This window comes from Panulirus ornatus, chromosome 37 (assembly GCF_036320965.1).
Source record: "Panulirus ornatus isolate Po-2019 chromosome 37, ASM3632096v1, whole genome shotgun sequence".
NCBI classification, from domain to species: Eukaryota; Metazoa; Arthropoda; class Malacostraca; order Decapoda; family Palinuridae; genus Panulirus; species Panulirus ornatus.
In genome coordinates, this window is record NC_092260.1 from 20825837 (window position 1) to 20852774 (window position 26938).

General features: G+C 42.7%; 1 long non-coding RNA gene across 1 annotated transcript in view; it reads right to left on the minus strand.

Annotated features, from left to right (window-relative positions):
* LOC139760565 (uncharacterized) overlaps positions 1 to 26938 on the minus strand; it is a 279689-nt gene that overhangs the window by 248706 nt on the left and 4045 nt on the right. The window contains exon 3 of the long non-coding RNA XR_011715364.1: positions 26530 to 26651. This is a non-coding gene — a long non-coding RNA (uncharacterized lncRNA). The remainder of the gene's footprint in view (positions 1 to 26529; positions 26652 to 26938) is intronic.

Consider the following 26938-nt stretch of genomic DNA (forward strand, 5'->3'; position numbering starts at 1 on the left):
GACAACAACAACAACAACAACAAAAAGCATAAATTCACCACGTATATGAAAGGACTTGGATAATGGCTACCCTCACTCCCTCTATTTTATATGTCACAGCCAAATCCTGTGTTCGAGTGATACCCGCGTATATGATGGAGTTCAACCCTCAACCCTAGCTAGTCCTCAACAGGACTTGGATAGGTTTACCTTCCTTAGTCCCCAGCAGGACCTACGGATAGGTTATCAGCTCTAGTCCTCAGTTAGATTTGTGGATAGATTCCTACAGAAACCTACACCATACTGGACGTCTGTGGCACATGACGACCACAAGGAAGAATCTCCAGTCAACCTTTCCAGTCGTTGGATGTTGTTAAGTCTCTGAGGAAGTATACACTGCAAAGTTTGGGTACGATCCCTCTTCGTTTATCCCTTCACAGTTGCCCCAAAACCCCTTTCAAGTCAAGAAAGGAGATCCTGGTTTTACGATTGGCACCCCTGTTCCAGGAGATCCTGTAGCTCAAAGGCTGCACTACGTCCTCTAGCAAGGAAATGATGGATTCTACTGGAGTGAGAGGGTCTTCCACGAGACTTTTGTATTTCCCTTCGTCAACCGAATGTAATATGACGTTCTTCATCTATGCTAGATATTGTATCATGTGTCTGTGGTCTAGCGCACGTCAATGCTTGCCTGAAACTTTGAAATCGTGTTGTTTCTCAATCGACAGAAGAGAGAGAGGTACAGAGCTCTTTGTCTTCGGTATACTAGAGAGAAAACGACTCATGCGACGCTGTTCCCCAGGCAGCAACGAATGGCGACTTAAATCCTTTCAATCGGTGGAGAAGCTGCTGTAAAACACAATAGTGATATTTATATCCGTCTAGGAATATCCACCAAAAAAAAAAGAAAAAAAAGTCCCTTTCAAGTTACGTAACATTACTAGAATTTACGACAAAGGTTTGCGATTCATGACGATAATTGTGCAACTTTTCATCAAGTTTAGAGAAGGAAGAGAATAACACATGGATACACAAACTTCCCCCTTGAAACCTGGGTTTCAACTGGAGATGTTTATCAAAGAAGAAAACGGAGGAAACAATGGACACTGGAAATACGAAGAACTCGATATCATCTTAGGTTGCCTTCATTGTCATTAAGGAAGCCTAATGTTCTTTTATATACACTGAAAATACAGTTATAATCAATTTCCTCACCGGTAAGTTTATCGGCAATATACCAACGCAAAATTTGAGTTAAATAATATGAAAATGTATGGAGTACTGATATCAAAAGACTAGCCTTCAGCGAGAAGAGAAATACCATTGGAAACCGAGTGTGTGTGTGTGTGTGTGTGAGTGTATTCCCCCTGATGATGTGGAGGCATGACCAGGCGTCACTGCTGTAGGAGCATAAGGGAGAATATGGTCTATGATTAGGCAACGCCGGGGTGGGTGGGTGGGTGGGTAACGTAGCTCTAGAAAATAACAACAGCGGCAAAAGTTTAAACTTTCTTTTCGTGGAGTTAATGGACCATAAACTCGCCTCCCGAAAGTTATTCGTGTTTTGAGCCTCGACTTCAGTGGAATTTGCGTCTCGTACAGATTTCCGACCTTGGTTGGAGGGAGTGGTGGTGGGTTTGTCTTTCGTGTGGAGACGGGACAGCGACGGGAAGCGTCCACCAAACCAGACACACTGAAATGGTAGGCGAACGCTCACCTCGCTTAACCCAGCTTACTCTTACTCACTCCCGCTCTGGTTGTAGCTAGTTGCCTATCGGTCGAATAGCTGGATGGATGGAACTTCTGTAACCACGGCTGCCTAGACAACTACTCTCTCTCTCTCTCTCTCTCTCTCTCTCTCTCTCTCTCTCTCTCTCTCTCTCTCTCTCAATCTATCTATCCAACACCTTGATCCTTCCGGGACCTCGCTCCCTCCCATTCCCTATCCTCCCTGCAAGGATGACCCCTCGTAGCTAAGTCTCTCCCTCGGCTGCACCTGTCTAACCTCACCTCCTCAGCTGGCGCCGTCCCCTTTGAACCTTCCTGGCTCCTCTCCCCAATGTATTCCCTCACTTTCCCAACCCAGGATACACTGGCCGTCTTCTCCTTAATTTATTCCTTTTATCCTACAGCCTACCGCTTCCCTATCCTCCCTTTCTTTCTCCAAATACCGTGGTTACCTCACTCTTATCCGTATATACCATCAGCTTCTTCCTTTTTTCATACCGAGTAATAACGCTCACTCACCATCATGAGTAACATCTATTTTATTCTCCGCCAGCAACACTGAATCATCTGCAAATAAGCTAGTCACTTCAAATCAAGTGGTTCCTGTGGAGTTCGATACTTTCTCATTCGATTCCCAGTCCGTTCCGTTCGTTCGTTCGTGTTACTGCCTCACTCGTACGTAGAGAAATGTGAAGATGATGTAAGACAAGTTTTATCATGATGCACGACTATCACCTAAATTTGAAATGCATATTATTCGTTCACATGATCGTCAGAAAAGAATGAGTCAGAACGGCATGCGAGCGAGTTCTTCATGGTCACGAGCGAGTTCTTCATGGTCACCGTTTTTCACTGTTGATATCCTCTGGAAATCAATTTGTGAGGTTCAGTGGAAAATACGCTTCATCATAATTCCAACGGATTCATTTCACACGATGTAAACTTCTGGTACGTGGTAGTGCTTTCCTGTCTATTAATATTCGAAGATAATTTTCTACCTTGTACTGAATTACGCCGCTGACCACTAGGTCCTTTCGTAGGCTTTTGGTGATGGTGGCAAAGACCAAGAAACAGATTAGTGTAGTAACGATAGAGTCAAACAGACGAGTTAAGGTGAAATACCCGTAAACTACCTGAACTTTGGTGTTAGGTCAGAACTTAGGGCGTTCAAAACGCTATATCGTGTACTTTAGCAACAGTGTTCAACACTCTCTTGTGGCGTCATAAATAAACATGAAAATGTACGTTGTGTCAAGATCTATATATATAATAGAAATTTTAGCTGTATGCGTTCTATATCCCCATCGACATGAAAATTTAACATGTTAACATCTCTGTAAATGTTACTTCTATACATTTGAAATCTTTCAGTTTCAAGAGTTTCCATAAAGATGGCTCATACTTGCCTGGTGCCCAGTGAATCTAATCGATTCATTCCTTTAAGATGTTCCTCGTCAAATAACAGAACTTAATTACCATACAGTCGTTTCAATATGGATAGATAGTCGCCTGTGTCTGCAAGAAGCGAAAGAGAGTACCTAAGTTCTGCAACGCCGCAAAGAGGGCTGGCGCTGCGTCCTACGCTGCTTGGGCTGCCTCTCGCCCTTCAGGTGATGAGAGAGCGAGGGAAACGCCACACACACACAGAGCACCTGCCTACTATTTCCAACCGACGGTGGAGCAGGTGAAACATCATACAGCATGTGTTTACTTCCAACCTCCAGCTGATTGGAGTGCCCGTTGATACGTCATACGGTATGTGCGCTCACCGAGAAAAACTCGGTTCTCTTACCCACGCCATAATATCTGTCAACGGACATCTAGTCACTGCAAGCATTGGGCTTCAAACCGGAGGGTATTAAGTGGCACCCGTTTGAACGCTGTAGTTTGGCCGAAGGACATTTTACACCGCCGTGTCAATGGCTTTCGACTTCTGCCTTTATGAAGGCGAGGAGAGGGTGGGGGGGGAAGGTGATTTCGACCTCTCCCTTTAATATCGAGGCGTGAACGAGGACCAGACGACAGTGGCTGACAATTCGTACCTCCCACCTCCAGTAAGCGAAATATGCCATTCTTTATCACTGCCGTTCACTGGCAGCTTGTGGATAGAGAGCGAGCGAGGCCGAGACCACGCGCTCTATATGTGTGCTTCCGACCTCCAGCTGGCTGCAAGCTTACGCCAAGACTCCACCAGAGACATGCCACTCACCCTCGACCTTCTACCACGTCTTGGGCCCTCAGCACACACAGAGGAACGAGGTTACCGTTACCAAGATTCGTCGATGAAAACCTTCCCGTTTTCTTTCATCACATTTCTCTTAAATCTCTCAGAAAGTCGATGAAATAATTTTCATCCCTCTTTCCGTCTCTCTCCCTCCCTCCCTGCTTCCCTCCTCCATTCCCTCCCTTACATCTTTCTTTCCTTCTATATTCTGGGTGCTAGGCTAGATGTCAAGAGGGTATCTAAAATGAACAACAGCGGGGCTGGTTGTGCGAGCAGAATAGCCAGAACAGGATCAAAGAGGGAGCTCAGCCAACACACAGCCCCGGTGAGGTTAGAATGGTTAAATACTTCAAAGGGAAGCTCAAGTCTCCAGGAGGCTATATTGCGTCAGAGGCTAGGCAGCCTCACATTGGCTCGCGTTTCTTTGTAGACAGGAATGTCACCACGTTCACTCTCTCTCTCTCTCTCTCTCTCTCTCTCTCTCTCTCTCTCTCTCTCTCTCTCTCTCTCTCTCTCTCTCATTCCACATAGTCTACTCTCACTCCCCTTCTTCCTCCCTCCCTCACAGGACGCTGACATCACCCTCACACATCACACAGCCCACTATACTAACCTCGCAGCCCATTCTCACGTCCCTGAACGTTCCTGATCATCCACCGTACACATCCCACAACCGCTGTCCAATACCTAACATCCATACCCCACATCACCTCGTGGAGCGCACCCGCAACATACCATAACCTACCACACACCTCTACAGCCCTCCACGTGGGGCACATCCCACAGACAACTTCGTATACACCCCACAACCTACCGCAACACCTCCCTCTCCCTCCTCTCGAGCCATTCACCCACCAGCACCAGGCAAGCCTGTGCTAGCCAAACCCACACGGCGCATCCGACCTACATAATGCTCGTCAGTTAACTCGGCGGTAATTAAGCCAATGTCCGGGAAAGAATTATATAGCAAATATACGCTAGTTAATGTGCTGAATAGGTTGTTCCGCTACTTGCAGCGCTCATATTAAATGTTATTACACACTTTGCAAAGCGGTGAAGAGAGTGAGGTAATTAATGTAATTATCATTCACATAGTTCCTTAAAATTGCCTCTGTTAGGGTTTTAATATATTTCCTTTTATGCTCTGAAATGCATGAAATTCATTATATTAATTCAGCCGCCGCTATTAGGCGTGTCTGTTCATATCATAATTCGCTGAAACGCACCAGAATAGTCAGTTTTCATTTCCAAATATAATCAATTCATTTTCATTGCGTTGCAAACCCTGCTCTGAATTTAGGCTGATGAATAATTGTTAAAATGACAGCTGCCCTTCACGCCCGAGTGGAAAATGTGAAATTCAGATTGCGGGAAAGAATAGTACCATTTTGTGTAAAAAGAATTTTTGAAGAAGATATATCACGCATTGAACTATGGAGGAAGTGAGAGTCCGTGTTGTAAAAGTCTGCAGTTGTCAAGGCGTTTATACTTAACACGACAGTAAGGCATTCACTACGGGTACTGGTGCCTGCGTTCATGGTCAGAGATATTCAGATAAAGTGTATGGGTGAGCGGTGATTGAGAGGGTGGAGGTGCTCTGCTGCACATAGAATGAGATCGGGGAGGAATGATGTTGATTCAGGAGTGGTGGAGGTGGTGTGGATCAGGAGTCTGCTCTGAAGAAATATGTGCGGGAAACATAGACACATAAGGATTCGTATGTGGCTTTTAGGAATCTAGAGAAAGCACAAATGTTCTCTTGAAGTTACTCAAGAGTATTTTGGCGTTGGAGGAAAGTTATTAAAAGCAGTGAAGAGTCTGTATCAAAACACGTGTGTGTGTGTGTGTGTGTGTGTGTGTGTGTGTGTGCAGTTAGGAAGTGAGTAGGGTGGGTGGTTCCAGGAGAAAGAGAGCTTGTGGAAGGGGTGTGTTATGTCACTACGGTTGTTTAATCTGTTTATGGATGTAGTGGTGCGGGAAATCAACGCAAGGGTTTTGGAGACAGAGGGGCAGGTCTGTGCTGGGGTACCTGGGACGGGAGTCGGCTGCTTTACTGCCGGTGACAGATTCGAGTGAGAAACTGTAGAAGCAGGTGTCTGAGTTTGGACCAATGTGTCAAAGGAGGAAGTTCAGAGTATATGTGAACTAAAACAAAGTTTTTAGGTTCAGCAATGGAGAGAGACGGGTTAGTTGGAGCGACTGTAAGTTTGAATGGAGGAGAGGTGAGGGTATACGAACGAATGAGGCTGTTTCTTCGTCTGTCCCTAGGTGTTTCCTCTCTAACCCGGGAAACGGCGAGCAAGTATGAAAGACAGAACTCGTGTGTGTGTGTGTGTGTGTATGTATAAAGAGAGAGAGAGAGAGAGAGAGAGAGAGAGAGAGAGAGAGAGAGAGACAGACAGACAGACAGACAGAGAACAATGTGTGATAATGGCGGTGAGGCGAGAGCACGGTGCACGGCAATGCTCCCTGGGCGGGGCCGACAGGATAGGCTGTTGGCAGAGGTACGTTCTTTTCTACTGTTGTGCTTGAAAGGCAAAGTATGAGAGAGGAATGAAAAATACCATAGCCAACATGTCCGCGATTCTCTAAAATACAGCGAGCGCAATTGTGCCCATAATTACACTGTTTTAATGATGGAATACTACTTTTCGATCACAGCAAATAGTCGCGGAGGATAAATTCATTTATCGTACCTAACTGCAAACGCATTATCACAATATCATCACCGCTTTTCACCGATTATATGCTAGGATAATGAGCCATGGTCGTTTACACGCAGCAGTTCATAACGTAATGCTAATGTTTCCCAACAAAATCAGGCCCCCAACCACCACCTCCTCTCCTCCTACCTATTTCTATTGGCATTCAAGACCTCGAAGCCACATTGAATCATAAGTCTGGCAGCGCGTCCAACGCTTGGGTTGCAGAACACCTGGTTGGGGTGAAGTTATGTTGCCAAGTTCGACTGCTTGGTACCTCCTACTTGGGAGTTGTGGACCTCCCTCTTTGGCCACAAACTCCTCTTTCCTAATCTAGTTGGTAAACTGTGGAGGCCAAAGTTTGGTCACGAGACTTGGCGCAATTTCTACCACAAAGTGTGGGTCACTTATATATATACGTATGTGTAGTGCTCTACTTCTTTCTTTCTTTTTTATCTATATCTCACACCTATCTTTTTTTATGTTGGAGGACTCCACTAGTGGTCAAAAGTCTACATCAAGGCCGGGCCTTAATGGAAATGTAGTGAGGTAATGAAAAGGAGATAATAAGAGACAAGAAAAAGTATCTACCACTTTTGTAAGAGGTTAAAAGCACTGTGTTATATCTTCTTCAATAAATACTTGATTGCATAGATACCTTAGTTTAAGTCAAGAAGGATTAGATCAAGAGGGAAAACATTATATAGTTCATCCAAAGCCTATACAATTCCAGTTGCTAACAAATGCTCTAATAATTCACAGATTCTTAGCAGCTCAACGCACGCGGGGGTTGCCCAAGTAATACCCTCCTTTACATGCAAATTGATATCAATCTATCGTCTCCTTTTCATAACCTAGACTTAAGGACTATTTTACGATCAGTTGATTATAATGAGAACGGCAGGACTCTCATGGTGATGGTCGAGTTTTGAGGTCGGATGTGTTACAATGTCAGCGAATAAAGCTATTTTTGTGTAAAGAATTCATAAACAGAAACATATGAATATCTCTGCACTCATAAAAATGACGTAATATTGTCATGGCAACACTGGAAAACACACACACACACACACACACCAACGAAGAGGAAGCCAGTACTTCTAGCAACCGAGGGACACAAGATAAAAACCCTAGAGTTACTTTATCTCCTGACTATAACGACAGCCATACGAACCACTTCAGAGTACACGAACACCAACGTATGGTACTGCGCCACTTATCACCAGGCTTGTAAAATGGACGCTTAAAAAAAGAAAAGAAAGGAATCTCCTAAGTATACGTAATGATGAAAGGCAAAATTGTTAATAACAGTCCACCGAGCGTAGATTAACATGATATGTATGCGTGCAAATGGGACTGTCCCTCCCGTTTTGGTGGGGTAAGCGTCTTAGAACAGACGAACGAATGGTCTCACTCGCACTCATCCAGTCTCTATCTGTCGTGCATAATGTACTGAAATCACGATATACAATCTACAGCCACGGTTAAGAAATATATATATATATATATATATATATATATATATATATATATATATATATATATATATATATATATATATGTATATATATATATATATATATATATATATATATATATATATATATATATATATATATATATATATATATATATTACTTTATTTAGATACACTTTTCTTAACCGACCAGTCCTCTTTTCTTCAAATCCGAAATGGGATCTATGAAGCTCTCTTGGAGGGTGAAGGACTGGCGTGTATGGGTCTTTACCCAACTCTTGGTCAGAACTGAGAAGCCAGACCCACGAATGGCAATCAGAGACCCATTCATGGGTATGGCTTCTCGATTTTGGTGTGTAGCTTCGGGAGGGAAGGTATTTTGTCTTCTGCCAATGTGCTCCCAATATTCCTTACAGCCATTCTCAGACTTCACCTGAAAGGCTCGTGTGTGTGTGACAGTAACCATTGGACTTTTACACTCATGAGAAACCCAATTTATTCCTTGCATTTTCATAAAGGTATTTTTCTTTATTAAGAAACCAACAGAACCCGCATTTCCCTCCTTATCTGTTAACTCGTTTCACGCGTCCATAACTCTGTAGCCAATGAAGTATACCTCTCGACCACCCTCAGCACATTGTTTCCTTGCTTAACCTTCATTTATGTCCTTTTGTTCAGGACTCTTTCCTAACTTCGAGGAACTGTTTTATGCTGACGAAGCCAAGGGCTCCTAGGAACCTACGTATATGCAGTCGTCATGTCACCCATCATCCTCTTTATTTACGAAGTCAACAGCTTTATCATCCATTCTTGTTGCATTCCTTCAAAACCTTTACAGCAATTTTCCGTTGCTCCCGAGGTGAAGAGACGAGAATATTGCTGCACATGCCAGCTTAGGGGTATGCAAGATCTCTTATATACACTGTGTCTGAGGGCAATTCTAACGTGAACCTAAATATAGTTTGCATTCCCCCTCGATCTTCCGTGTCACTTCTCGGATTTTCCTGTTGTCCTGTCTCACCCTGAGAAAGCCATGGGTGGGGAGAGAGAGAGAGAGAGAGAGAGAGAGAGAGAGAGAGAGAGAGAGAGAGAGAGAGAGAGAGAGAGAGAGATCTAACAAGTCTTTTTTTGACAAAATGAGGCTCTATGCCAGGGCCAATGCGTAGCGTACACCGGCCATACCAACATCATCTGGCGTCCTGCATTGGTTACCCACGCCAGTACTAACACCACGCAAGATCAGACAATATGGATACCTTAGAACGAAGTATTCAAACCTTTTTTTTTCTTGGACTATAACGCAGAGATTTAAGCCGAAACATCTTAGAGGTGCCTTACGGTGCATCTCCAGGCAAGCATGCACGAGATTGATATCATGCACAATGAAGATGGATCTTAACAAAGCGTTGAATAAGGAAATGAGCTGTAATCCCTGAACCTTATGGCGACGACAGGTATCAGTTTAACAAGGCAACTACGCCAAATTATCAATTTCGGTTTGTTTAATCAATGGAATGCAGGAAAAAAAAAAATATATATATTTATATATGTATGTATATATTGGAATTGTTTTATAAATTCAGTTTAAAACTGTTTTCACTCCCCAAACTTTTTCCCCATGGCGATATAATTCAAAGCTTTCCTATTTAGCTGCAAATTATTATATTCGAGGAAATTATGACAGGATACGTAACTGAAAATATATTTTTTTTTTTTCCCCACCGGAAATGAGTAACCTTTTCTGCGCCATAGCACACAAACCCTTAACATCAAGCGCGTTGTGTGGTTGACAATTATATGGCATTTGGTTTTCAAGGACGGACGGTCGCGTCTCGGGGGGAGAGGTATATCATCAGAATTCGAAAATCCGGCTCACTACGAAAACAGACCTACCCTACTTACCGACGGTGGGATTATTGTTTACATGCGAGGCCAACACGCAGCGCTCACTGCCACGTAATCTAGTGGTACATAAACAAATCGTGTGAATTACATTTTGTCTAAGCTTTACGTGCGAGATGGTGTGACTTATGTCATCTTGGACTGAATACCAGCTGCCGCCCACATGTAAAGGCGAGTGAGGAAGGGAGAAAGAAAAGACGGCTACCTGGGTCGTAGGAGTGAAACACGACATCTACCGTAGTACTGGCTCTCTGCCCTGCTGTCGTCACTCACCAACCCTTTCGATAACGCAGGCAGGTAGAGGGTCTAGTAGGTGTCTGTCTACCACATACTACCCACCAGTGACGAGTGTGTGAGAGGGAAGGAGAGAGAGAGAGAGAGGGGGGGGGAAGGAGGGAAGGGAAGAGCGAAACATATAGGAGAACGAGAAACAGATAACGAGATTAGAAAACCTCTCCAGGACAGGGAGTCCAGCTGGAGTAACCTACGAGACGACCTGCCCCTCTCCTGCGTACCACCACACAATGCGGCCGGGCTGGGTGGCGCGCTATAAACAGCGAGGTAAGGACCCCATCCCAGGATCTGGACGAAGGAAAACCCAATTGTGAGAACAATCGTCCTTTTAGGATACTCCTTGCGAGCATGCACACTTAATTAAACAAGGTGCAGGAATGCGTACCAGAGACTGAAGGATTTGATAGCCAGGGCGCAGCAGCAAGCACAGGGTGAAGCTATTTACAATAGAATTACCCACAGGGTATAGCTGTATAGGAGGAGGTATGCACGGCCATCCATGGAGAGAGATTGGTCGTTCATGGGGACAACAGACTAACGTTTTCATGTGTGTTTTCTTGCCAAAGCAGGTGTAAAAAACATCGTTACGAGGAAGATTGTCAGTCAACATTTATTTGTTCGTACTTGACAGGTAAAAAATGAGTTTTCCTTGCGTCTCTATGTGCTTGATATGGCAAGTATTTCCTAATCAAACGATTCATAACGGAGCACGTACGGTATAAAACACGTCATTCAGTGTAAAACGAGGGACCGAAAAGAACAATGGCTATAATGTATATTTCGGTAAGTAAACCCGGATAATGAAGTTTAATATTATGTATGTATATCAAACTATACCCAGCACCAGACTCTCTTTTAGAGAGTCTGGGTTCATTTTTTCTCGACAGATTACTGCCACTGTCCTAATCATTGACAAGTCTATACTTATATGAATGTTTCTGTGAATCAAGTGCTGCATATCAACAATGCATAAACGATATATACATATATATATTATATATATATATATATATATATATATATATATATATATATATATATATATATATATAATCAGACATACTGAATGTTCCCCAAGTTGTGTTAATCGACAATGGAGGGACTGTGTCAGTCTTCACTGCCTCTGTGTCAACAGCCCATGATGGAGCTCAAGAATGTGTTCCCTTCCTCACACACTCTCCAGCACATCACTTAAGACCCGGAGATATAATTGTCTAAGTGGGTAAACAGCGCCGAAGGAGCAGGCTAGAAGGGGAGGGTGTTCCTCCTCCAGGTACTTGAGCCGTGTCCTCCCACTCTCGCTGTTAAGCGCCTCTCCCTCCACTCCTGCTACATGTATACATACACTCCGTACAGCGCGACACCTCTCTCACTAACACTAGACCCAACCTTCACCCGGGGGTCAGCCGATATACGTAACCCTCTTGACCAACACACTTCCTACATCCGCCCAGCAATACAACACCGACACAGGCTTGAATTAGCACAACCATTACGCAAACACTGCACGAATGGCCCTCGTAAAATTCATTGTTCACACAACCGCTGAGTACATCCACAGGAACTAAACTCTATACTTACTAACCACTGAACTAACTGCTGTCTTTTTCGACCCTTGCACTCGCGCCCATTACTGCTGTGCTCACTCCTCCTAAATCACAACTTTACTCTTAAAACCTGTGCTAGATTCATGCTTAATGCCCTACCATTCCCTGACCCCATATCCACTATCTCTAAATCATCAACTCTTACCCAATACCTGTGCGCTTACTTACCACTCCTCCCCCAACGCCCATACTGTCCATCACATTTAATTCTCACTTAACCTTCACACCCAATGCAACAACAATACAGTTCAACGCAAAACTGGCAACAAGACAATTAGAGAATATCATTAACAAGGGTGACTCACACAAGTCTTGCATCTTCTTCACTCTTAGAATCTCATGTAAATGTCATCATTCTAAACTTCTCTCCTTCTCATTATCCATCGATGGGTTTGTTCTGAACACGGAGGTATGCGATGTCAGTGATTCATTAGAAAGCTTGCGGCGAAATGAGACTAAGTGGTGAAAGCCTTGCATTAGACGATGTGTGGCAAAGAAGGGAGTGGATGGGATTGCAATTCAATTTCTTGAGAAAGGGGGAGAGATTATAATGACGACTGAGGATAAGCGGGTATCCTATATAGTGCTAATGTGTAAAGGCAAGGAGGACAAAATTAGATTTTCGAATTACACGGTTGTAGGAAAGTCAAGTATACCTGTTACGTTATATGGGAAAGGGATGATAGAGTCGTAGCATATACAGAGCATGATATTGAGGGGGAGCAATGTGTTGTCAGGGGTGGTAAGGAATGGTTGGATCAGGTGTCTGCTTTGAAGAAACTGTATGATCAAATACTTCGAGAAACAAAAAGGATTTTTTATGTGGTATTTCATGATCTGGAGAATGTAAATGACAGTATTCATAGGGATGCTTTGTGGAAGATGTTAGTGAAGATTTGCGAATGAAAACAATAAAAAGTTATCGGGGCCTGAGCATACAGGAGGTGAGAGATGTTCATGCGATGGAGCGTAAAGTTGAACCAAGGAATATGAAAAGGTTCAGGCGAGACACAGAAAGGTTTGTGAGGCTTGGCTGTGGACAGAGGAGGCTCTGGTTTCGTTGCATCATACATGACACTTACAGAAGTACCCACTATATCATCATGACTCTGTACCCTGAACTGGAACCAGAGCCCCACACACACACACACACACACACACACACACACACACACACACGTCGATTCCACTGGAAAATAACACGAGTCCAGCACTAGTGCCTTGTCGTGTGTACACTACCCTGAACTGCAATTAGAACGTGGAATCGTGACGTATCGCGTACTACCAACAGATGGACGCAGCATCGTCTCTGTGTTTGCTGTCTAAATATGTGATATCAAATATCCTCTGAGAGAGAGAGAGAGAGAGAGAGAGAGAGAGAGAGAGAGAGAGAGAGAGAGAGAGAGAGAGAGAGAGAGAGAGAGAGAGAGAGAGGAGAAGTGTTTAAAGAGAAATGCTCTTGTAGTATTTGGTGTGAAGGTAAGAGGTGCGGTGTTGGTCGTTGCTCGCGTGTGCCTGAATTAGGGGACCAGAAAAATCCCACTTAACTGAAAATGCTTCCGTGCCACTGGAAGAGTACAGACCTTTGATACTTATCGAGGTAAAAGGTTTTCGGTTCACCAATGGAAAGTCGGTAAGGACTAAAAGTATGGGGTTGTCTTGTGAATTTAGATTCCAGTTTTTGCAATTAGTGTTCAAGAACGTCCCTCCCATCATCAAACCATCTTCTTAATCGAAAACAAAACCTTTTTCATGCCTCAAAAGAAACCTTATTATGTGTCTTCAATGCATCAGTAGACGTAGACAGATGTAGGGATTCCTCATAACCAGCTGACGTAGAAGTTGTCAAGGAGAAAAAGGAAAGTCAACTCCAAAGATCTTTTATAAGATACAAAAGTGTTGGCAGAGGAGTCAAAACATCCAACGCCATTGTATGGGGGGCCCCCTCTGGCTGTTACCCCCATCTACAGAAGCCCAAAAATCCCCCTCACAGAACACAACGGCAATACAAAAAGTCCAAAAATTAATTTCAAAGGCTTCGCCAACTATATTTCTAGCAGAGCGAACAAACATTTCTCAGATTTCTCGCCTTTGCTCGACCTCTGAAGTAGAATTTCCCGTTTTCTTGGGTTCTAATACAGAGGAATTTAATTCTGAAAACTCTTTTGTGATTCGAGATCAAAGAAAAGGTACATCCGGGGCAGAAAATTGCGTATTTCGCGAAAAGCTCAGGCGAGTCTGGATTTTGCGAGACACCCCACGAAGCGGAGATGGAATGACACCTTTGCTAAGCGATACATTAGGCCGGTATGATGTCTGGTTCATCACGAGACAAACACTGCAAAAACTGTATTTTCTTTCACGTGTGTCTTGCCTTTGTACATTGCGTGTGTGTGTGTGTGTGTGTGTGTGTGTGTGTGTGTGTGTGTATTGATCTGTCTGTCTGTTTGTCTGTCATTTGGACGGTCAGTCTGTACGACAGCCTCTGGGTGTGGGTGTATGTGTGCCTGTGTGTCTTCATGCGCACTATATACGTCTGTACCTCTCTCTCTCTCTCTCTCCTCTCTCTCTCTCTCTCTCTCTCTCTCTCTCTCTCTCTCTCTCTCTCTCTCTCTCTCTCTCTCTCGCACACACACACACACACACACACACACACACACACACGCCAGCTGGCTAATTGTCTACCCACGTATAACCTTGTCCGACTTGCCTGACCATCCATCTTTCCATCTGTCTGGGCGCGCGTACGTATTTGTGTACACATCCGTAATCTCCTCTCCGTACGTGTTTGCATGGGCGTCAGTGTTGACATATCCAAGAGTCCCGAAGCTGCGACACGTTCGTGACACATCTGTATCAACACTGGCCCTAGGGAGACGGAAAACTATACACGGAGAAATCCCTTCAGAAAGACAGTTGCTTAGCTCGGGCTCCACAACAAACGGGACGGAGATCTTGAGCGTGTCTGAAGTACTACAGGGTCTCCGGCGCTACCCGGCACCTCAGGAGCCAGACAGTAAAGCATCCTGTTGTTGGCAGTGCATGACGAGGGACGAGAGGCCACTGGGACGAACCGACGTTACTTGGGAGGGAGAGAGAGAGAGAGAGAGAGAGAGAGAGAGAGAGAGACAGACAGACAGACAGAGAGACAGAGACAGAGACTAGTATTCTGATCACAACGTCGCACATACGTTTTGTAGGTGGTGGTGGTGGTGGTGGATGAAGGAAGAAAGGCTGGTACTTGGCTAGGGTTGGGGGAGAGTGGTCTCGATCGGTCGTCAAGCTATGGGGCATTGTAACCCACCCCTGTGGCGGCACTATATACCGATATAGTAACGAGACTTGAGGAATGACCACGTTGACAGAACGCTGTGATAATCTTATTTCTGTATAGATATTGGATCATGATTTCCATTTGGATCGATAACGAGTCGCTTCGTTAAGAGATATTGTTACGCCAATTTGCTCGTTTCATTTCCTTCGAGTACGTCTCATCTGCATGTAGAAACAGGGCTAAAATGGTAGTTGTGCAGTGCAACAACTTTTCATCACCGCAATAAGCTTTTTATTGTGACGTTCACATGTACGCAATTGATAAAGTTTACTTCTGTCAATCTTTTTACATACAATGCATCAAAAGTCTTATACACACACACACACACACACACACACACACACACACACACACACACACATACAAGTAAATACAAACAAAAATCATCTGTGTACATTCGCATCTAGTTAGCAGAGCGTTGGATTACTATCCTTTGATTAAGCCAACATCAAAAGAACCAGTTTTTAGGCTCCAGTGGCTAGATCGGTACCCTGATGGTAACTATCTAACTGCCTTTTTTAATCATAAACTAATATCCAAATTCATAATACAAAATGCCACCGTAACCCAATGTTTAATTTCTAGTTTACTGTGCCGTTCGGCTGCCGTTTTCTCTGACTTCCGATCGATCACTGAAAACGGGAATGATCTGGAGTTCCTTTTTTATTTTCTAGTCTCACTCCATTGCCAGTGCATTTGCGTTTACGGTAGAAAAAGAGCGACTTGACATGCCTATATGGGATTACATAATCGTTGGTAATGTTCTACCGATAAGACAGATTACCTTTTGGTCAAGTCAGAACCCATAAAGTACACGCAACACCTCCAGGGAATAATTAGGAAACGAGTGAACTCGTAAAGAAGGTCGTTTATAATAACTGTTGCTGAAACAAATTGTAGCTGGTAGATCACACTCTTGTTTCATTATACTCTTTTTTTAATTATACATTCTCAACACGAACTTGTTATGCAAAACCACAGAAGCATCTTTATGGCTAAGATGCTCCCCATCAACTTGTCGTAAATGTCAAAAGAGTTTATGGAACCATCAACGCAGTTTCTAAGTGCCATGTCGGCTACATGAAAATTAAGAATGTCGAGAAACAACAGTCATGATCGCTCCTGCATCTCCGTTGCCCATTACATAATTCATTTTTCTTTAATCACTCCATGGAAAAAGAGGAGAACGAAGAGGTTAGTAACCACACGACAAGATCATTATTCCTAATAGGTTAATATCTTTCTCTGGTGGTCACAAAGCCACAGGTTTTACCAGGGTGGATTTCATTTCGTTCCTATGTTGTATCGACACGTACTTTCACTCAATATAGCCAACAGTCACTGACAAAAGTCACTAATCGAAGCTAAACATTGAAGAAAAAATATCAAAATAAGGCAAACTGAAGACAGACATGAAAATCAAAAAAAAAAAATGTATGAAATGAAAAAGAAGCGAGAGTTCTGAGGCAAGAGGGGTAAAAACAAAAAGGAGAAATGTGAGTAGTGTAAGGAATCATAGCGTTCGAAACCATCGCTTTCAAAGAATATATATTAAAATAAATTATCACTATGTACAGAACCGCTTTTTGACCGGGGATTTCGACAATACACGATAATGAAACTACGTAACATCCAAATGTTAAGTAGCGCGCGAACTCGGCTCCGCTGAACAGGTCGATCACAGGATCTTCAATATATTGAATGAAATCAACGAATAGTGTCTTACACCCAGATTTGTACAAATAATTGGAAGGGTATAATGTATTAGCTTTCACTCCTGTTCTTCTATATTTTACACCTTTACTCTCTTCCATCATTTAACTATACAACTAAAAAAAATGAAGACCATCTCGTTGCCTAAATCAAATCATCAGCGACTTAACGGCACTATTCCTTTTACCTACCCCTCTAGCTTCTTATGAACACATCCACCCACAAAGTCCTCTCTCCTTTCCTAACCGAACGAACTTCACTGGAATACAAAGGATTGGATACAGCAAAAGACCACTGGGGTCCTTTCCAGGCCGTTTGTGGTAGCTGAAGGGATCAGAAACAGAAGAGAATTACCTGGAAACGCCGGAGACGCAGGAAAATACAGTAATGGACTTTAAGTAAAATATCTATAGTTTATCTTTTTTCCAAGTGTATCTACTTTCCATCACTTTTATTCGTAAACTATTATATATGTTCATCATTTTAACACGTAAACTTATGGACTTTAATTCGAAGTACAACTTTTGCCCTCAAGCTTTGCATCCATTGCTACATCCTTGAACAATTCCTTAGATCAAGACTATCAAAGCCCTTATTCATTTATCATAGCTGTATCATATCGCCTCCAGGCTTTCTTCTCTCTTGGTCAAATAAGCTTAGTTTTTAAACAGTTCTTACTGGGTTTCCATCCTTATCCGCAGGTTAACATGGGAGCTACAACTGTACTCTATTTTTGTTGTTGTTGTTACAAGTAGGATGACCAAAGCTGAACACAATATTTAAGGTGGCAACGCACAAGTGAAATGTGGAGAGTAAAGACTAGTATTTGGACACGGGGTTGAATGCCTTGCCAGTGAAACCTATAATTCTACATGTTCCCCTTTTCCACCGCTTCTATGCAGTGTCTACTCGACGTTAATCACTCCTATTGTTGATGGCCATTCAAATCGTTATCTGTGTTAGGCATGACACCACTTGTGCCATGTGACAACTTTTGTAAATAATCCGCGATACGTAAATTTATCAAACACTTTATGGAAATCCAAATCAATTATATCAACTACTATAATTTCATCTTATAAGTTGATTATTTCGAAAATAAAGCAGTTTTGTCAGAACGGATCAATTTCGCCAAAAATCATTTTGCAATCGTCCAGTCATGATTTTCCAAATAGTTTACAATCTTATTTCGAATCATGATTTGCATAAGTCTGCCAAATTCAGACGTCAAGCTAACTAGATAATTTCCTGGAAAAGACCCAGTTTGAATATTATCGTTACTCTGGCAAACTTCCTATCGTGTGAAACTTTCCCTGCAGAAAGTAATTTGTTTCTGACGTTGTTCTCGGTTAAGCTTCATCAAGACCTGCCGTTTTATTTACTTTCATTCCGTTCCTTACCAACGTCATACCTTGTCTGTACATGTCATTACGCTGCACACTTCTCTCTCATTGTCTGTGGATCTGGATTTGAAACGCTCGTGTCTTCACTGGTAAATACGGATATAAAAAAATACTTTTAAGATACCTAGTACGACTTCATTGTCTTCAACTAACGTACCAGTTTTCCGAGAAAATTAGGGCAATTGTTGACTACGTAATGATAAAGAGTACTACAGAATTCTATGGGATTCCATATGCTATTTTCAGGAATAGCATTTTGTATTATCGTTTGATTTAACGCTCGTTTTTTGCTTTACTACGCAGACTTGAGTTAAGTATTCTAAACTGTTGACCGTCTTTCCTTCAGCTTTATCTCACTCTGTCATGATCAATGCCAAATCACTAGAATTCACAAGTTTAAAACCTGGCAATTACTTTCTTAACGACTGTAGTATTTGACAACCATGAGAAGCAATCTTGACAGAGACAATCAAAAGCGTCAGTGCATGGCAAACATATCCTCTTTCCTTCTGAATTCATCTCTACCACACAAACGTGAACACCACCACACCGGCTCAAAGCCTTTGTAAGGTCTTCTCAAATCTTGCCACAGCTCTCCCTAACATCTCATATTCTTTCGCCTACTCGATCCTTCTTTCTTGCAAGTGCCAAGGGAACCTATTACATACGCACGCATTCCTATACCTTCAAAGAAAAGTGAGGATGACGACATCAACCTACAAAGTCACGTAGCCAGGCTCCAAAGTGGTTTTGATATAAAGTTAACGAGATCCAACCCACGTAAATGCAAAGTAATGAGGATGGGATGAAGTGAAAGAAGGCCACGAGATGAATATTTACGACAAAAAAATAAGCTGCAGGAAACTGTGTGTGAGAAGGATATGGGAGTAGGTTTTGTCGATAACCTGTCGCCAGAGTCTCACCTGAGCAGAATACCACTCAAGTGTATAAAGAAATATTCCGAAAGCCTTACGCACAATGCAGTGGGCTAGACCAAAACTATGCTTCTCAGTTTTGGTGGAAGCGATTAAGGAAGAAGAAAAATCCGGCAAAGAGGGTGTATAGGAGGACAAGAAAGATGGTACCGGAATTATAAGAGCCGATTTACATGGAAAGGTTAAAGTGCCTTTCATGGAAGAGAGAAGAGTAAGAGGTGATCCAATCACAAATATTAAGTTTTTAAACTAGTTTTAATGATGTCATCCAGAAAAAAAAAAGCATAAAAGTAAGCATGAAACTTGTTAGAAAAGAGTAAAGAAAAAAAAGAAGTACTTCTAAAACAAGAGATTAGTGGGTCATGGGAATAAATTGAATGATGAAACTGTGAATAACGACAGCTAAATCAAGCATAAAATCTCGTATGACAGCAGAGCAACGGACAGCCTACTTAACCTTAAAAAAAAATCATGCGACAGCAGAGCAAGTTCGAGACATATGAAACCCCTATGAGTGTTCCAATACCTCCCTCTTCAGTGTATATAAACACGATGACTGCGAATCGAAACCTCGTCATCAGCAACTCCTATGCAGACCCACGACAGTAATGGATCCTTAACGTTAACACATCCGCAGGAAAAATACGTGCCTTAGAAATAAACCATTAGGCCACACGTCCCAACTGGAAGAAGTAAAAGCCACACTTTATCACCACTACACTATGTTAACAACACACTCCCACACATTTGCAATAGAGAGCATAAAAGAGCGAGGATTACAATACAGCTCAACCGCTGGTATAATGGTTACTAAAAACGCCGTAAAATATTCTGTGTAAACTTGCATTTGGAGAATACCGTGCCTGAGATGTTTCATTCACGGCCAGACCTAAATGACGCCCATTTTTCGAAATCAGCGAGGCATAAAATTGGAGGAATGTATTCAGGGAATAAAAAAGGACATGCAAGGAGTCTTGTCGTGGTTTTTCTTTCTACGTTGACTTCTGTCATTTTTTTCTTCACCCCCCCCCCCCCTTTTTTTTTTTTTCTTTGGTCACATTTTGTTGAAAATCATCTAAAATAAACTTGGATTTCATATTGGACAGCGTTAAACGAACGCGTATCGGGGTTCTTCTTTCTCTCCTTTTGTTCTTTAATCGTAGATCATAAAACGCTACCTAAATTATGGTTAAGGAACCATAGGATGATAAAAGGACTCGTCTTGTTTTAAACTTAAGACCTCTAAATGAGCGGGATCGAATCATTTTGGAGAGGAATCTATCGCTATGTTTATAAAACAGAAAGCGTTATCACCTAAGACTTACCTCGACGTCTGTAAATAATTAGAAAACGTATTCCCGAAAACGTCCCCAAGTCCTCACACACACACCGTTTTCGAACTTTTCCGAGAAAAGAGCGTTTTCTAGATTTGTTTTCCCGTATCTAGTGTCGTCCCTTATATTTACAGACTCCATACCCCGGGGATCTCTTACATATAATCGTTTAATCAGTCTCTCGGTTAACGTGGGCTATTATCCAGGAGTCTCTTTGCTGAGCATTTATCAACATCTTCATACAATCAAGAATACTGGAAACAGAGAGAACTTACAAGGATAAAGTTCATAATTTTTGCTCCGTTACTCTTTCAATTACGTCAAGGACATAAAGAGACCAAGAAATTGAAATAAGAAGCATTTGGAGATCAAGGTCACTTGTGATCAAGTGGGAGCATTTCCAACTCCATTTGGGATTTAAAAACATATCTATTTGTTTAATTTTTAGTTGATTCCGTTAAGAATGAATATAGATCTAAGATCTCGTCATGCTTCACAACATTTACAAAGTATCCCTTTCTTACCACGGGGAAATGAAACACAATAAGTTCCCAAGTGCACTTTCGTGTAATGATCACATCATCAGAGCGAGATACAAGAAATATAAGTCAGTTGGTATACCACGAAGAGACGTAATAGGACGCCATTTGGTAAACAAGTGACTACCCGAATGGATATAATATATATATATATATATATATATATATATATATATAGAGAGAGAGAGAGAGAGAGAGAGAGAGAGAGAGAGAGAGGTGTGTGTGTGTGTGTGTGTGTGTGTGTGTGTGTATGTGTGTAAAGGATAATCAGATTTCTATGACAAAATACAACCCCAAGACGAACCATCCTTCTCATTACGAAGTCAGCGTCTAATCCTCGATTATCCAGTAATTCCGGGAAGCAATTAGGTGTAATCACCTGAGCAGGAGGGGACCGAGGCGACGCTGGCTATTAATGCCTCATGACTCCTGGAGCAAAGTCACGGGAGTGGTGTTTATGTTGGCAATGCCGATGACGGGTCGCCACTGCTGGCGCTGGGTGCGAGCATATTGCCTCTCATAATACATGCCTGCTGCTCCATGTTGTAGTCTGAGATTACGGTTTGTTTCGCCTCCTCCTCCTACTCCTCCAGAAGGTACTGGTATTTGCTGTTGGCTCCGTACGGTTATTGCCAACTGTGAAGTATTTAGGGCAAGGGGAAAAGAACAAAAATAAAAACAAGAAGACTACTTGGAATGAACAATAAAAGGCAAGGCCAAAGAGGCGTTCGTTATAATGAATATGATACCAAGTACGAGAACATGAACAGAGACTAGAATATACAAGGGTTGTCCCCAGCGTGCTCTAAGCAACGCTTTTTTTTTTTTTCTTTTTCTGATCTTGCTTAATTTTCTGCAAGATGTTTCGTATATCTGACTGTTGGCTGGTGAAATTTCATAGTGTCTGGTATACACAACCTTCGTCCGATAGCCGTCAGCGTTCGACTGATGGAAGTTAAATGGTGGGTTCGATCCTAGCTTTTCCTGTCACGAAATATATTTGGGTCAGTGGTATTCAAACGACCGTGAATATGAAAGCGGTTTGAACGATTAACCACAGTTTTCCCTCGATCCTTTGTCCCTGTCACAGATAACTCTGTCTATAAAGGTTTGAATTCAAAGTCAAGAGCCCAGCTGGTTTCAATCCAGAACAAAAACAAGTTCTTTCTATTGTTTTATGAGTCCATGCCAGAAATTTCTTGCCCATCAATAGCCCACAACTTGTTATCATTAGCATGATAAACTTTTTTTTATATAAAATTTCCAAAAATTGAAGAAATAAAGCGAAACGAAAGAGTGCAATGATAATTACTGAAACATGAGAGGCGGCATTTCAGTCAGATATGGACAGAGAACGATATCTATAGATCCACAAAGAAGCATGAGAAGAGAATTTGAAAGATAACTGAATTAAACTAACAAATTTCATGAAAAGGTTTTGATACGAGAAATAAACTAGTTTGTCCTGGATAAGACAGGCTACAGAACTGTACTCCACAATGTATAAAGATATCTTAATGGACTCTGATGAAATTTTGGAAATACATGCAAGGTGTATGTTAGTATACATATATACCCACATACATCACCTATCGTGACAAGAAAACACAGAAAATATACTTGGAAAAATAGGGTTGTAAATCGCTGCATTTTGACACCCAAGCAAAGATTTCCCACAACCCAATAGAGACGTGTCATTCACATGTTAACCATGACATGCGCTGCCTGATGCAGCGACTTTGTCCATCAAGAACTTTTCCCCAAGAACTCCCGCAGCTGCTGTCGAAGGGATAGAATTGATGCAACACGAAATGTGACAGCGAGTTAAACCTGCCATCCCTCTCCCACACACAAGGCGATAAGAGCACAAGCCCTAGGGCAAAATAACCTTACAAGTGGCCGGGTTTTCCACGAGCTCCGCGCCAGCAGCCTATCGTAGCCCTCCAGCGGCAATTGGACTCGAAAGCAGCGTGCCGTTTCCACAGCCAACATTGGGATCGTCTCGATTACACCTGCATTTTGAGGAGTCGAGGACACGCTTCTATCTACAGCTGTCGCTGGAGTCATCATCTTCAAGCCAGAAGCTTCCTACGTTCGTTTCAATTTTCGTTCTTTCCATGTGGCAACACAGCGCGTTGCCAGCAACGTTCCAGCTTAGCTTGGAGAGTCTATTTGACTATATCGTCAACCAATACATCCAGAGTTTCTCTTGTTATTAATTTCCTTCTCGCCTTGCCAAGTAGATGTCATCCCAATATATATATATATATATATATATATATATATATATATATATATATATATATATATATACTTTCATCTCCCCCCCACCCGTGACCCATATGAACACTCGTTTCTAAATGTCTCCAAGAGACATTGTTTTTTAATCACTACCCTCGCTCAATTATGCATCTTTCAGCCACAGGCGTTAACTACATCAAACGAGAACTCCAAGTCCCATTTTCTTAAAAAATGGCGTTACATTACCTATGCAAAGAGAATGTAATTCAATACACACGTGATCTTTGGAGGCGAGTTAGGAGTCCGCAGTACACGGTTCTCGTCCCCAAATCGAGCGGCAAGAACGACCTCTGTCAGAGGAGGAGGAGGAGGAGGAGCACCACCACCTCCGTCACCTTGGGTCATTCCCTGTGTAATCATGAAAATACGAAAGGTCTGACCTCTCAACACAGCTGGCGTCACTCCCAGCATCCATCCCTCCTCCTCCTCCTCCTCCTACTTCTGACATGCAGGTTGACACCGCCACTACCCCTTAAGCATTCATAATCCTCACCCACTCCCCTCCATCCCGACCTAAATGTATCGTATCCCACGCCCGATCCCACCCAGGATTGGGGGAACATCTTTCGTGGATGAAGAAAAAAAGAAAAAAAAATTACTTTTCGCTTATATTTCCCGACACTGAAGTCACCACTCGACGAGATCTCCAGGAAACATCAGAACTTTTCAAGTCGCAAGTTCTTCATATTTCCTGCAAGCTGGAGGGACGAAGAGAGTGAAGATTTGAGACTCACTTCGTAAAATTGTGACGGACTTCTTTCTCCCCCACCTGTCCCCGAGCCAGATGCCACAAGCATCTTCCTTTGTGTTGGTAACGTATTCCCAATTATGATCTCCGAGGCTTTACCGCATTCATCATCTTCGCCTAACAGACGAATTCGTGAATATGATGGTTGTCTGTCACACGAACCCAAGAACACCATATTATATTTCACTTTATATATGACATAAAACTGTTTTCTATCAAATATCTGCTGTATACGTCATTTATTATTCAAGGCGTTTCGACCTAGCCATTAGTTACTTAAAGACATCTGAAGGATCATTAAATGTCGACAAGTAACATTTACCAGTGCATGAAGACACGTGCCTACCAATGCATGGAGGTCATGCATCCACTGATGAAAGTGGGTCACATATCCATCAATGAATCGAGGTCACGTATCCACCAGTGAACGAAGGCCACGTGTCCACCAATGAATGGGGGTCACGTATCCACCAGTGAACGAAGGTCACGTGTCCACCAATGAATGAAGGTCACGTATCCTCCAGTGCACGAAGGCCACGTGTCCACCAACGAATGGAGGTCACGTATCCATCAGTGCACGAAGGCCACGTGTCCACCAACGAATGGAGGTCACGTATCCACCAGTGCACGAAGGCCACGTGTCCACCAATGAATGGAGGTCACGTATCCACCAGTGCACGAAGGTCACGTATCCACCAATGAGTGGAGGTCACGTATCCACCAGTGAACGAAGGTCACGTGTCCCCCAATGAGTGGAGGTCACGTATCCACCGATGAACGAAGGTCACGTGTCCACCAATGAGTGGAGGTCACGGATGATACCAACAAAGCTATGAGCAATTCATCTCAACTAACACAGAATCTTTCTGGGAGTATCACCTTAGTTATCAACGGCTTTCTGAAGTATCTAAATCTACAGTACGTCATTGTTCACTGTCACTAACTACTCTTTCCCTAATGCCCTATAGAGACTTGTCACGCGATCCTGTCGCTGGAGAGATACGGAAAATGCCACTGACGTTGACATATCAGTGATGAGATAAGAACAAAAGCAAATCGAGACATCACACAGATATGACATTTGGAATGGTCTGTTACATCAGGTTATGGTGTTATCCCAAGTCCCATTTACGTCCAGCAACTAAGGAACAATCACCGGGGGTTTCAATGACAAAGGGTTTCAATCACAGGGGTTTCAATCACCGAGGGTTTCAATCACAGGGGTTTCAATGACAAAGGGTTTCAATCACAGGGGTTTCAATCACCGAGGGTTTCAATCACAGGGGGTTTCAATCACCGGGGGTTTCAATCACAGGGGGTTTCAATCACCGGGGGTTTCAATCACAGGGAGTTTCAATCACAGGGTTTCAATCACCGAGGGTTTCAATCACAGGGGTTTCAATCACCGAGGGTTTCAATCACAGGGGGTTTCAATCACAGGGAGTTTCAATCACAGGGGTTTCAATCACCGAGGGTTTCAATCACAGGGGTTAACAATCACCGAGGGTTTCAATGACAAAGGGTTTCAATCACCGGGGGTTTCAATCACAGGGGGTTTCAATCACAGGGGGTTTCAATCACCGAGGGTTTCAACCACCGAGGGTTTCAATCACAGGGGGTTTCAACCACCGAGGGTTTCAACCGCTGAGGGTTTCAATCACCGGAATTTCAATCACCAAGTGTTTCAATCACCGAGGGTTTCAATCACCGAGGTTCAATCACCGAGGGTTTCAATTACCGGGGGTTCAATCTCCTGGGGTTTCACGCAAAATGTTGCCAGTTATCAGGGAATTCCAATATGGACCTGTGAAGGGAAGGAATACCTAAGAACGTCTTGAGAAGTCTACCCGTGAAACTTCGTTGCATTCAACACCAGAAAACACTCAAAATTTCGTCGATTTTGGAAAAGGTTTGCGAGAGCGACCCTCGCCAATCAAATGAACGCAAAGTTTCGCTGAAATTGATAGCTATCTGTCTGAACGACAGATAGCTAGGCTGGTTATGCCTAAGATGCAGTTTAATAAAACTGAAATTCTGGCATTCCCGAAGGCGACAGCCATTTCAGGTCTGTTCCTGTATCTCGTGTGCGTTTATGACGCAGGTAATACAGATGCCGTATGATCCCTTACCGATACCCAATCTATTCATCAAACGCTCAAATATTCTTCAAATCTTATAATACAAAGCTAATCATCCCTGGCATTATCCACAGCCGACCATAATTCGCCAACGCACGCGAGAAACAAAAATGCTCCGAAAAAATCTAAAGACTACAAAAATACTACGTTACTGCTAATCATAAATCTTACCCGAGTACAGCATACGTGTGGTGTATGTTGCAGGATCTCCGGAGCTACCTTGAAAACCGTGTACACAAGCCAACAAGTCTGTAAGGTCCTTTTACCACCACCCACACTCTGGTACTCACGGTCTGTGTGATGAAAAAAAAAGAGAACATTAACACTCTACATGGGACTACTGAATGAAATATATATATATATATATATATATATATATATATATATATATATATATATATATATATATATATATATATAAAGTATTTTTCTGTAGATATGGCTATCCACAAATCACACACACACACACTACTTACAGTATGGCAGTTTCTGAAATCAAAAAGTTACAGTAATTTGAAGGTAGCTATTCTGCTTACAGAGCTGATCATCTGTAATGACTATAGTGTTTTTCTGACAGTGT